This window comes from Mesoplodon mirus (assembly GCF_964341445.2).
Source record: "Mesoplodon mirus genome assembly, chromosome: X".
Lineage (NCBI taxonomy): Eukaryota > Metazoa > Chordata > Mammalia > Artiodactyla > Ziphiidae > Mesoplodon > Mesoplodon mirus.
The window spans coordinates 121,332,797-121,345,169 of NC_138981.1; the positions used below are offsets into that span (position 1 = coordinate 121,332,797).

A 12,373-nucleotide genomic window follows, 5' to 3' on the forward strand; every position below is an offset into this window, starting at 1 on the left:
TTTTTTTTCTTGAGTCATGAAGGAAGGATCAGTTCCAGGCCTCTCTCCATGACTTGTAGATGACCACCTTCTCCCTGTGTCTTCACATCATCTTCCCTCTGTATGTGTTTGTGTCCAAATTTCCTCTTCTTATAAGGACACCAGTCATATGGGATTAGGATCCACCCTAAACACCTCATTTTACCTTAATCACCTCTTTAAATACCCTGTCTCTAAATGCAGTTACATTATGAAGTACTGAGGGTTAGGATTTCAATATGTAAATTGAGGGGGGCAGGCACAATTCAGCCCATAACAGACTCTTTTTTTTTCCCAGTCTTTTTTTTTTCCAGACACTTTTCTCTTTTGTTGTCACCTCTGTAGGGAGCATGGATTGATGGGGAGCAGAGGGTTCCATTAGGTTGATGCATTGGAATGTGCTTAACCAGTTCATCAATGTTGGGTATTTTAGGTTGTTTCTAGCTTTGTTGCTATCATAGGTATTGATTTTTTAAGCATCTTTGTGCATATGGCTTTTGCTTTTCCTCAATTATACCCTTAGGTTGAATCCCCAAGAGTGGGATTACTAGGTTGTTCTTATGGCTCTTGATACATATTGCCATATTGCTTTTCAAATAGGCTATACCAATTTATACAGCTACCAGCAGTATTTGAATATACAGCTTTGCTACAATACCGGCATTTGGTGTTATGGTTTAAATTCGTTAATTTAATAGGTGTAGAATGTTACAACATTGCTGTTTTAATTTGCATTCCTTAAATTACTACTGGGGTTGTTCACTGTTGGTTTTCTGTCACAGATTAGAATGGTTCATATAAAATATCAGAAAACGTTTATCCAAACACTAATTGCAGAAGTCAAATTAATGCAAATTAATTTATTCATTAACAAAATTACCTTAGCACACTTTTGATGAGCATCTGTTCTGTGCCAGGTACTGTGTTAGGGGGTAAAAGATACAAAGGCAAATAGAATCCTTGTGTCTAGAATATGAGATACATGTTGGCCCTTACTGTCACTTAGAAGTTTCATGGAAAAGAGAAGTTTAATAGATATCCCAAACTGACACGTTAACTTAAAATTGATGACTCCCCTGTGTCAGGATCCCACTAGAAAGAGATAACACATTCAAAAATGGTATTTGAAGAGAGTTCAATGAAAGGACTATTTAAAGGCAAGGTAACCAATAAGGAATAATGAAGCATCATAGAATTTGGCAATGGTGGTAAGCCTTGAAAACCATTTTCACCCCTAGGCCTAAAGGGACAATGGAAGACAGCCATTATTGGAATGAAGTAAGAGCCATAGAAGAGGAGCCATCATAAGGGAGCTACAGCCTTAGTGCCTAACAGCACCGCCTGCCAACTCTCTCTCTTCCCTCCAGTATTCTGCTAGAGCCTCCCAGGGGCTGAACCCAAAGGGAAGCCAGGGGATAAGGGAGCCTGAATGAGCCATCTAAGTATGTCCGTCTACCAGGGCTTAAAGAAGAATGGAGAAAGGCAGAAAATGTATCTTGATGGGCAAACAGAGAATATCCAGCAGTGTCCATCCCCCACCCCCACCCCGAAAAGGAATAACACTGTTTCATGTACAAACAAGTAAGTTTGGAACATATACTCAGAAATTGACCTAAAATAACTTGCTTGAAACTAATGATGTCCAGCATCACTTGGGGCAGATTGCTTTAATGCTGCATGCCACCAGTAAGTTTGCTGCTGCTAAAGAAATGTTGTTATTTGGCAAGAAATGGGAATGGCAAGAGAGAGAAGTCTAATCAGATACCATACTGCTCCTGACCCAAGTGGGCATCTTGACAATGTAATGCCACATTGGGATAGTTTAGGTGTTTTGATTGAAAGTTAGTCTCACACAGGTTACCCTAAATCATGGAGTTATTATAAATTACCATAGTAACCCTGCTCTGGGGCTCTGTTTCTCTGGGCCACCAAAGTGTCACTGTTGATACAGGGCTCTCTCTCTCTCATGGAATCTTGACTTCTTTCTCTTCAATTACAAATATTTTCTTCTGCTACCAACAAGCAGGTTATCTTATTATCCAGTCAATTACTGGCAGGAAGGAGTTTGATTGTTCTAGCTAATTACTTGATGGGGTTAGCCCTCCTTGAATCAGATGGTCCACTTGTGATACAGTAAGCGCTATTCCCTGCTCAAGCAGCTGCCCAGTGATGCTTCCATTAGCAGGAGCTATGGAAAGAGCATTTTCCCTTAGAAGAGGACAATGAGAGTGACAATATTGGCACAAAGTACTCAGAGCTAACTGAAAAGCCATAAAACTTTCTTATCTGAAACCAATCTTTCCCATATTCACACCAGTCAAGATTAATTGCTCCTTCCTATGGGCTTCCATAACACTTTAAAATAAGTTTATTGAGGTTTAACTGACATACAATATTCTGTACATGTGTAAAGTGTAAAAGTGGATGATTTTTGACATATGTATACATTCATGAAATCATCACCATAATCAAGATAATTAATATTTACATCAACATAAAATGTTCTCTCTGTTATTCCATAGAGGGATAAATGACAAAGATCCTGCCCTGAAGGAAATGAATGTCAGGTGAAAAACATGTAAAGAACTCATTTCAGATGGGCTAGACAGAATGAAACTGCATACAGTGCACTGTGTTTTCTATTCAAGATTTTCAATTCCTGAAAGAAAGAATGAATCTTATTTACTTGGTATGGATCCTGTGCCCACCCCTGGATCAACAACTGTGGCCAAGGGATCAGGATCTCATAGAATTAACATGACCACTGTTGGCCTATTGCCTCTGCATATAGGGGCCATTCCCAGAGAAAGGAGAATTGTAAGCTGGGGCACCATTCCAAGAGGTGTTTACTATAGGATGATAGAGGTTAAGAGACAACCAACATCAAACAAAATATGAACCTTAATTTCCTCTTTCCTACTCTACCACATCTGCATTATACTGTTGAACTTTCTGTCTGGTAGAAATTTTGATTCATAATGATTTGCCTTTCTCTAGGAATTTGAAAACCCTACTTTTTTGACATAAAATTTGTGTCTCTAATTAGCTGCCTTTAATTTCTTGTCATTCATTTTTGAAATTGTCCACTTCAGAGTTAATGCCACAAAATTTGCATGTCTACTCAATTCTAACCCTCAATGAAACACACACACACACACACACACACACACACACTCACACACACATGCACACATACAGCCTGCCTCTCTCCAGGATTCTTTGTGTATCTGTTTTGTTTTGTTTTTAACCAAGCAATTTACCTATGTGCAATTGTGGGCATGATATAATGACTTTGTGTGTGGAGAATTCAGTTTGTATCAATCTCCAAGTAGTTCTAAGAACCGGGAATAGAGAAAATATTATAGATTCTGGAGCTGTTCCTGTTTTGATCCTTAAACAGGATTAAAGGAAGAAAAATTAAAGAGACTGAGAATGGAGTGAACTAGGTTTTGTCTGGTCTGGAGATATGAGGATCGGAGTCATCTTTTTAAGGTTTTAAAAGGCATGAACAATTTCTACAAAAGGAATTGGGATTAGTTGTTCTTTTTGCAGCAAAACATCACAATACAAGGAACTGAATTTACATCAAAGCAGGAAAATTGTTCCTTAGTCATAGGAAGGAACTTTTTGCTTGTTGGTATGTTAAGTTGGAAGAATGGGTAACTGAGGGTAAGTGGCATTTCTGCTTCCTGGAGAGCTCTAGAGAAGGGCAAATGATCCTACACTGTAGCAAACTGTACTGATCCTACACTGTACCAAAGTTGAGGAAAACAGAAATTTTCTCAGACTTCTTTACAACTCTTCAACTCTGTTATTCCTGATGATTTCCAAATGCTACTCCATTAGCGGCAAGTATTACTTAAAGACTAATCTGGAAAGAGAGACTTTGTAGGCTCTTTTCCAGGTCTTTTGTAGTTTAGTTGTCTCTCAAGTCAAGTAAACATTTCCTCACTGGATATTCACTTATTTGCACAATGCATAAAAATTAGAGATTTTTTGGATCTATTTATATATCACGTGTTGGGCTTAATTAGCCTGAAGTTTGAACAAATAATAGCATTTTCTTTTATGGCTCTCCACCCTGGGGATTGCAATAATTATTAATAGCAACAAGGGATTTCAATAGTGAAGATATTGGTTTAATAATAACTCAGAGTTCTTTAAAGAGACTCAGGGAGTCCACAGAGGCTCTCCCCTCTCTTCTCCAAAGTCATAAAATGACAGTAGCAAAAGAATTGGAGTGTAAAGAAATTTAAACTATCCTCTGGTGAAGAGCAGAGATGTAACTGTGGGTAGGCCTTGGGCTGGAGTTTCTACAGTGCCCCCACCAACCAAAAAAAAGTATAATAAAACCAGTCTGTTTAAGGGAAGGAGGCCTCCCCTCATCTCCACCATATGCAGGTGTCTTTCAAAAGACTTGACCAGCCTGTGGGAACAAAGTATTTGACCTCTGAGACACCATACTAGCAGTGTTTGAAGGAGCTTGCTAATCTTAAGGACCATGCCACACATCAAAGGAAAGGAAAATGGCAGCTTTTTGACAAAGTACTCTAAAGGGAGGCTACCATGTGGTCTTTAGAAAGTTAACATTTGGCAGAGCTTGGCTAGACTGTGAGATCTTCAAGGGCAGAGAAGTTATTTGGTTTCCCTCCCCATAGAGGATTATGGGAATGCAACATAATGGTTAAATTATAGACTGAACAAAGCCTAATTTGTGAGATAAGGCTATAGCTAACAAGGATGTATTCATGTTTTCCAAAGGCAATGGCTTCATTCACCCATTACTTACTAAGTACTTCTGTGTTGTGCAGTGTGTTAAGAGCTAGGGATTCAGTCCTGATTAAGACATTATTCCTGTCCTAGAAGGTCTTACCTGCTTGGGTAAGGGGTGGGGACTGACTAGTAAACGGGTGATTAAAATGCAGCTAGTCAGGTATTGCCATATGGGAAATATGGGGACAGTGGGATGGAGTACAGAGGAGGGGCAAGCACTTTGCCAAGACTGGGCAGGGGAAAATGGAGGTAGGCATGGATTTTGGAGAATTTGCTATTTTGTATGCTCTGTGCCACAAGTCCTCTCTGTTAGAATGACTAAGAAATGCTGAATGAATTTTAATTTTCTTTAATGTTCCAATTCTTTTTTAATATTTAACTAAAATTAATTTTTTGCAATGCACCATTACAGAGAAAGAAAGGAAAAAATTTCCAATTCCTTATTCAATAGGTAATTTCCTACATGAATGAGATGGTGTCAAATGAAACACATTCATTCATTCAAAAAATTACATCTTAATGCCTCAAGAAGAATGTGAGCAAGAATTCACCAGACAGAACTTGGAAAATACTCCACCAAGCCCCACTGAGCTGTCCTTGCCAAGGCGAAGGGCAGGTAATTTGTCGTGACTAATTGAAAAACATAAAGAACATTAATATGAAAAATGAAAGCATAATCCATGGTATAACAGGCAGTGAAACCATTCTCATAACTGATTACTCTTCAAGGTAACATGTTCTTCCTCTCAGGAATCTTTTTCTTTGGCCCAGTCTTTTAAAAGCCTGCTAAAGTGACATCACTTGAAAGGTCATGGGAGCAGCTGTCTTTATCCTCGTGTCCAGAGAGTGATACTGGGACACTCATAATTTGAGGAAAGAATTATTAAAGAAAATATTTAGAGACCTTGGTGATGTTATATGTTCCATCTGAACATCCTGAGACATAATATTAAGAAACAATGATTGTAATATTTGTGCGTTTTAATTTGAAACTTTGTAGCAGGCTATTAGAGGACCTAGGGTTCAATCTTAGCTCCACTGCATGTTAGCTTTGTGTACTTGGACAAGTCACTTATCTCCATGTGATTCTTAGTTTCTTTATCAATAAATTGGAGATAATATGATCTCCTCTGCTTATCTTGCAAGGTTGAGAAAAACCAAATAAAAGAGCACTGGTGAAAGCTTTTAAAGACCATAAAGATTAATCATAAAAGGATTATTAGGAAAATCCTGAATAATTTCTATGTTGTTAGGTTAGGTCATACCAGCTTATCAAAGTGAATTGTTTTGTATATATTGTTCTTCTTGAAGTTTAAAGAAGAATAGAGCAAATGATGTCCCTTTATAATATGGAAACCTTTGATCTTCTGAAGGTAGTTATTTCCATAGAAACTCTAAATCTGCTGTGGAGCATCCCAAATGCTCATTTCCTCCCATGGCTTTGGGTGATAAAAGAGGCAGATACAAGGCAGAATTGGGAAACACAGTAGCCATTGTGTGTTGACAGGGCCAAGGTGACATGTTTTTTTTTTCAATGTGTTGTGGGCCTTGATAGCACATTAATGACTGACTAGTGTCCTTACCCTGTGTAATCTTGTATGGACAATCTACCTGAAGTCTAGAGGGTGGTATATTGTAATGGCCAAGAGCAAGAGATTTAAGGGAAGGTAAATAATTGCTTTAGATCCTGGCTCTGCTATTTAGTAGCTGTGTGATTGAGAGTAAGTTACATAAACTCACTGAGCCTGAGGTTCCAGGTTCCATTAAAATGGACATGACAGTAGTATACAACTCATTTAGGGATGTTGGGAGGATTGAATGAGTTAATATATGTAAAGAGGCTGAGCAGAGCCGCTGGCAGGAGGGCAGAGGGACCTAAGGAGGGGAGCAAGATGGCGCAGACTCAGGGCACCAGGGGGAAAGTCTGTTACTACTACGATGGGTTTTTGTGAGAATCCAGTAAGAAAATGAATGTGAATGTGCTTTGACACCATAAAGTGTAACGATGTGCAAGAGGTGAACTGTGACTTACAATAATTCTGAGTAGTGATGGTTATTTTTCTGTTGTGGGAGTGAATTCCCTGGAGATATAGTGAGGGGATGTTGGAAATTACATTGGATGTAGTTTCCAGTTATGTTGTATATTATGGACAAGGCCACCCAATGAAGCCTCACTGAATCTGCATGACTCACAATTTGCTCCTTAACTATGGCCTCGACTGAAAGATGGAAATTTATCACCCTCACAAAGCCAATGCTGAGGAGAGAACCAAGTACAACACTGATGACTACATTAAATTCTTGCGCTCCATCTGCCCAGATAACATGTCCGAGTACAGCAAGCAGATGCAGAGATTCTACGTTGGTGAGGACTGTCCGGTATTTGATGGCCTGTTTGAGTTCTGTCAGCTATCTCCTGGTGGCTCTGTGGCAAGTGCCCTGAAAATAAACAGCAGATGGACATCACTGTGAATTGGGCTGGGGGCTTACACCATGCAAAGAAGTCCAAGGAATCTGACTTCTGTTACGTCAATGTCAATGATATCGTCTTGGCTATCCTGGAACTGCTGAAGTATCACCAGAGAGTGCTGTATGTTGACATTGATATTCACCATGGCGATGGCGTGGAAGAGGCCTTCTATACCACAGACCGAGTCGTGACTGTGTCCTTTCATAAATATGGAGAGTACTTCCCAGGAACTTGGGACCTACGGGATATTGGGGCTGGCAAAGGCAAGTATCAGGCTGTTACCTACCTGCTCCGAGATGGGATTGCTGACGAGTTCTATGAGGCCATTTTCAAGCCGGTCATGTCCAAATTAATGGAGATGTTCCAGCTCAGTGCAGTCGTCTTACATTGTGGCTCTGATTTCCTGTCTGGGGATCAGTTAGATTGCTTCGATTCGACCATCAAAGGGCGAGCCAAGTGTGTGGAATTTGTGAAGAGCTTTAACCTGCCTATGCTGATGCTGGGAGGAGGTGGCTACACCAGTATAATGTCTCCTGGTGCTGGACTTATGAAACAGCTGTGGCCCTGGACATGGAGATCCCTAATGAGCTTTCATACAATGACTACTTTGAATACTTTGGACCAGATTTCAAATTTCACATCAGTCTTTGCAATATGACTAACCAGAACACTAATGAGTATCTGGAAAAGCTCAAACAGCGACTGTTTGAGAACCTGAGAATGCTGACCCTCATACCTGGAGTCCAAATGCAGGCCATTCCTGAGGATGCCATTCCAGAGGAGAGAGGTGATGAGGATGAAGAAGACCCTGACAAGCACATCTCACTGTGTTCCTCGGACAAACAAATTGCCTGTGAGGAAGAGTTCTCCGACTCTGATGAGGAGGGAGAAGGAGGTCGCAAGAACTCTTCCAACTTCAAAAAAGCCAAGAGAGTCAAAACAGAAGATGAGAAAGAGAAAGACCCAGAAAAAAAGAAAGAAGTCACAGAAGAGGAGAAAACCAAGGAGGAGGAGGGTCTGAACAGACCTCTCCAGTTCTGGCTTCTTGCCAAGTTCCCCACCTTTATCTTGCACCCCCTCAGATTTTATATTTTCTATTTCTCTGTGTATTTATATAAAAATATATTAAATATAAATATCCTCAGGGACTAGACAGGAACCAGGGCCCTGAGCCCAGGGCACATGTGTTAGGTGAAGCTCTTCTAGTAGCTGCCTCACCACCCATCCCTCCTGAATTCTTAATTTTGAACCATAACGGGTGCCAGGTCTGGCTAGAAGGGATACACTTAAGCACCCGTAGGACAAAATCTTGAAGTGCCTGCTTAGTAGCTTTGAAAAGGTGCCCTTATTGAGCATTTTGGAAGGGGTGACTGGATCTTCAGGGACTCCCTGGTCTTTTCAGGCTTCTTAAAGTAACATCAGCCATTTTTAGATTGGTTCTGTTCTCATACCTTTCTATTGGCCCCCAGTAAGCCAAGAAACTCACACTGCCTGCCCTCTCTGTCCTCCCACAATTCTGAAGGTGAAGATTGGTAGTCTAGTTTCCTTTTTGAGATACTGTTTTCATTTTTGTGAGAACCTTTGTAATAAAATGGTACATGTCTATACACTAAAAAATGTGTATATACAAAGAGACTGAATCCTTGGTATTCAACAATATTAACTGTTTTATTAGTTAGCCCTCAACATCTGCAATGGACGGGAACAGTAAGAGGTTGTTTCAGGTGAGAACCATCACATCGAATTATGGATATAAGAGTAATGGAGCTAAAAGGATGAATAGAAACAGTGATTGAAAACATAGTTCTGGCATCGTAGAGTCTAGGTTCAGAGTCCAGCTCTGTGACCTTAGAAAAGTCAGTTAACTCTCAGAGCTTCACTTCAAATCATGAGGATCATATTAATTGCTTTTTCACAGGGCGGTTTTGAAGAATCAATTATGTGATGCATATGAAATGCAAAAAAGGATTGTCCCAATCATGTGCATCTGTTATAATTCCTATCGTTAAGTGGTCTTCTGTCCTTCCATCTTTCGCCATGGGCAGAACTGTGAAGTCCTAAACAGTCTGACCTCATGAGTTGAGTCCCACTGAGTTGGAATTAGTGCAAATGTACATGTAGACTCGTGTCCTCCTTTGTACTGTCCTTGAAGGATAGGTCTACTAAAAAGTGAAAGATACCATGCATATATAGCCAATTGATCAAAGGTGCCAAAGCAATTTAGTGGAGGGAAAATAGTCTTTTCAACAAATAGTGCTGGATCAAGCAGATACCAATACAGGAAAAAAGTGAACATGAAATTTTACCTTGTGCCATACACAAAAATCACCTCGAAATGGATAATAAATGTAAATGAATTCTAAATGGAACCAAATATAAAACCCCAAACTCTAAAGTGTTTAGAAGACAACATAGGAGAAAATCTTTGTGACTTTGGGGTAGGGAAAAGTTCATAGATAGAATACAAAAAGCACAAAAGTATTTAAAAAATGATAAATTTAATGTTATCAAAATTAAAAACTCTTGCTCTTTGAAAGATATTGTTGAGAAAATGAAAAGTCAAACCTTGGAATAGAAGAAAATATACACAACACTTATATCAGACAAAATACTTATATCCAGAATATATAAATGCCTTTTACAGCTCCTTAGTGAGAAAACAACCAATAAAAATGGGCAAAAGATTTGAACAGATATTTCATGAAAGAAGATGGCCATGAATAGCCATAAAATGAATGATACAACCTAGGCTGAATTTAGGAGGGGTGTTGTATGGACTCCATAACAGTTAGGCTGGCATTTGAGGGGATGGGCAGGAAGAAAGGGCAACCCTGCTTCTTCCCACCACCTCTTCCCATACATTTCTGTTTTCTCCTTTCTTTTTGCTTCTTATTATCCTCTTGTCCTGAGGAGAAAAGCTTTTGGAGGGTTCAAGTTCAGTGGTCTGTATTTGTCCTAAGGTCATACAGCTGGTTGTAGGCAGAACCAGAAGCCAAAGCCTAGCGTCCTGACTTCCTGGATGCAGATTCTTCATGGGCCAATGAAAGGAGTGTGGCCTGGGGTGCCATGGGCCTGGTTGGTTTTCCTTTCTTTCCACCTTCAGATTAAAGTTGTGTGGTTCTTTAAAACTGGCAGTCCAGCAGAAGTAGAGCCAGTGTTAGTTGCTGAGATCTAGTAGGTGTTTCTGTTTCACCCTGAGTGGCAGAATTACACCTTAGCACTTTGGGCAAAGATCAGCATTGGCTTTTGGCTCCCTGAATCAAGGCATAAATTTATATAGCTGTAGCAGAGTTATCCTTTCAAGCTGATGTTCTCAGTTATTTGTAAAGTTTTGTAAAACGTTTCTCTCTTGCCGGTCTGAAAAAAAAATTGTTTCCCCAGAACTGCCTAGAATCATCTGCCACTAACTAGCTGTGTGACCTTGGGCAGTCACATCCCTCTCTGCACCTCAGTTTCCTCATGAGTAAGACTGGGGATTGAACTAGTTGATCTCTGAGGGCCCTTCAGATTTGACATTTTCTACGGTCTCTTGCTCCATGATTCTGTCAACTGCCTTAACATTGAAATGCCGCCAGCATATATTTAGATATATTTTTTGCTGTCGATTTGCAGTCTCTGGGATTCCTCTGCCTTGTTTATTGCTTCCTTAGAGCTGTATTGCATAATTTGCCTGCTTATGATCTTGCTGCTTCCTATAGATGGTGTCTGAAAGGTGAAGACAAGAGTATTCAGTGCAGGGGCCCAGCCAGAGACCCCTCCCTTTCTGACAACAAAGCTATGTGTTTCTCCCTTTTCTTCTCCTCTGCCCCTCTTCCAGTTTGTTCCATTGCTACATTTGGGTTTTATGATTACATCTGCAATAGCAGGCACAGATGTTTTTCTCACTCAGTTGTATGGTTAATGGTGAAATGGCTTTTTTGAGCAGATGCTCACATGTGGGTGCTATTCTTTTCTCTCCTGATACATTCTCTACACAAACAGCAGATTGTGTGTCTGGTGTGAGTTTGAGCCTACCAAGAGAAGAATTCAAGCTGAATAACACTGGGCTGATTTTCAAGCTCCTAAAAAAATAATGCAGGCACTAAATTTGACAAACTCTTTGTAGCGCCCCTGCAGCCCAGATCCAGACCTGTATCTCCAGCCTTTGCCACTTTTACATGAGGAGGCCGAGATTAAGCATTTGTCCTTTGAAGGGCTGCCTTATGAAGGAAAACGATAACAGATTCAATTTCAAAAGAGCTGGACTCAGTTGCTCTGTCACTGTGACTTCTGAGACTCAAGGCATGCTATTTAACCTCTGTTTCTTCATCTATGAGAGGGAACTGACAATACAAAGCTGGTGTGGATCATTGAAAGAATTGCCAAGTAGCAGAGGTCCCTACTTAAGTCTAATCCGTGTCCACTACTGGGCATGTACAGCTAATTGGAACTGACTGACCAGAAGTCTATTTGCACAAAGGACTGAGAAGCCTCCAGGGAGAGCGGCACATCTGTGGAAGGGTTAAGAGTTTGGGTTTAACCCAAATTTCAGTAGTGCCAGGGTTTCTCATCCTGGGCACTATTAAAATTTTGGGTCAGATAATTGTTTATTGTGATGGCTGTCCTGTTCATTGTAGGATGCATAGCAGCATCTCTGGCCTCAACCTAGCAGTGCACCCCAGCCCCCCTCAAAGTTGTGACAACTAAAATTGCTTCCAGATATTGCCAAATGTGCTCTAGCGTGGTAGGGGTCCAACTGAGAACCACTGCCTTAGAGACACTCAATACTGGCTTTAAATTCACTTACTCAATGTCATGCAGCTAGTAACCCCCTGTGCTTCAATATTCTCATTTGTAAAATGGGGGCTTAGCTGTTTTGCAGAAGTGATTGTTGAGTGAATTAAAACAACAGATTTGTACAAACCTTGGCACATAGTAACACACTAACTCCCTACCACCATAGGACCTTTGGTTGTTTCTTTACCTTTGTCTAAGATACACTCTTTCTCTCACCCTGTGTCTATCTTGTTGTCTCCAACTCATCCTTCAGATCTCAGCTAAAGAGCCATTTCCATGGGGAAGCCTTCCTTGAGTCCTCAGACTATATCAGAGTTCAGAGGACTTGTAGCACTT

The 12,373-nt window shown here is 40.3% G+C and overlaps 1 pseudogene across 1 annotated transcript; it reads left to right on the forward strand.

Annotated features, from left to right (window-relative positions):
* The first annotated feature begins 6,683 nt into the window (after nucleotides 1-6,683).
* LOC309796305 (histone deacetylase 1-like) lies at nucleotides 6,684-11,480 on the forward strand (annotated as a pseudogene). Its single transcript has 4 exons — nucleotides 6,684-6,739; nucleotides 6,924-8,276; nucleotides 8,731-8,783; nucleotides 11,367-11,480. The product of its transcript is annotated as a histone deacetylase 1-like (transcript).
* Nucleotides 11,481-12,373: the final 893 nt, after the last annotated feature.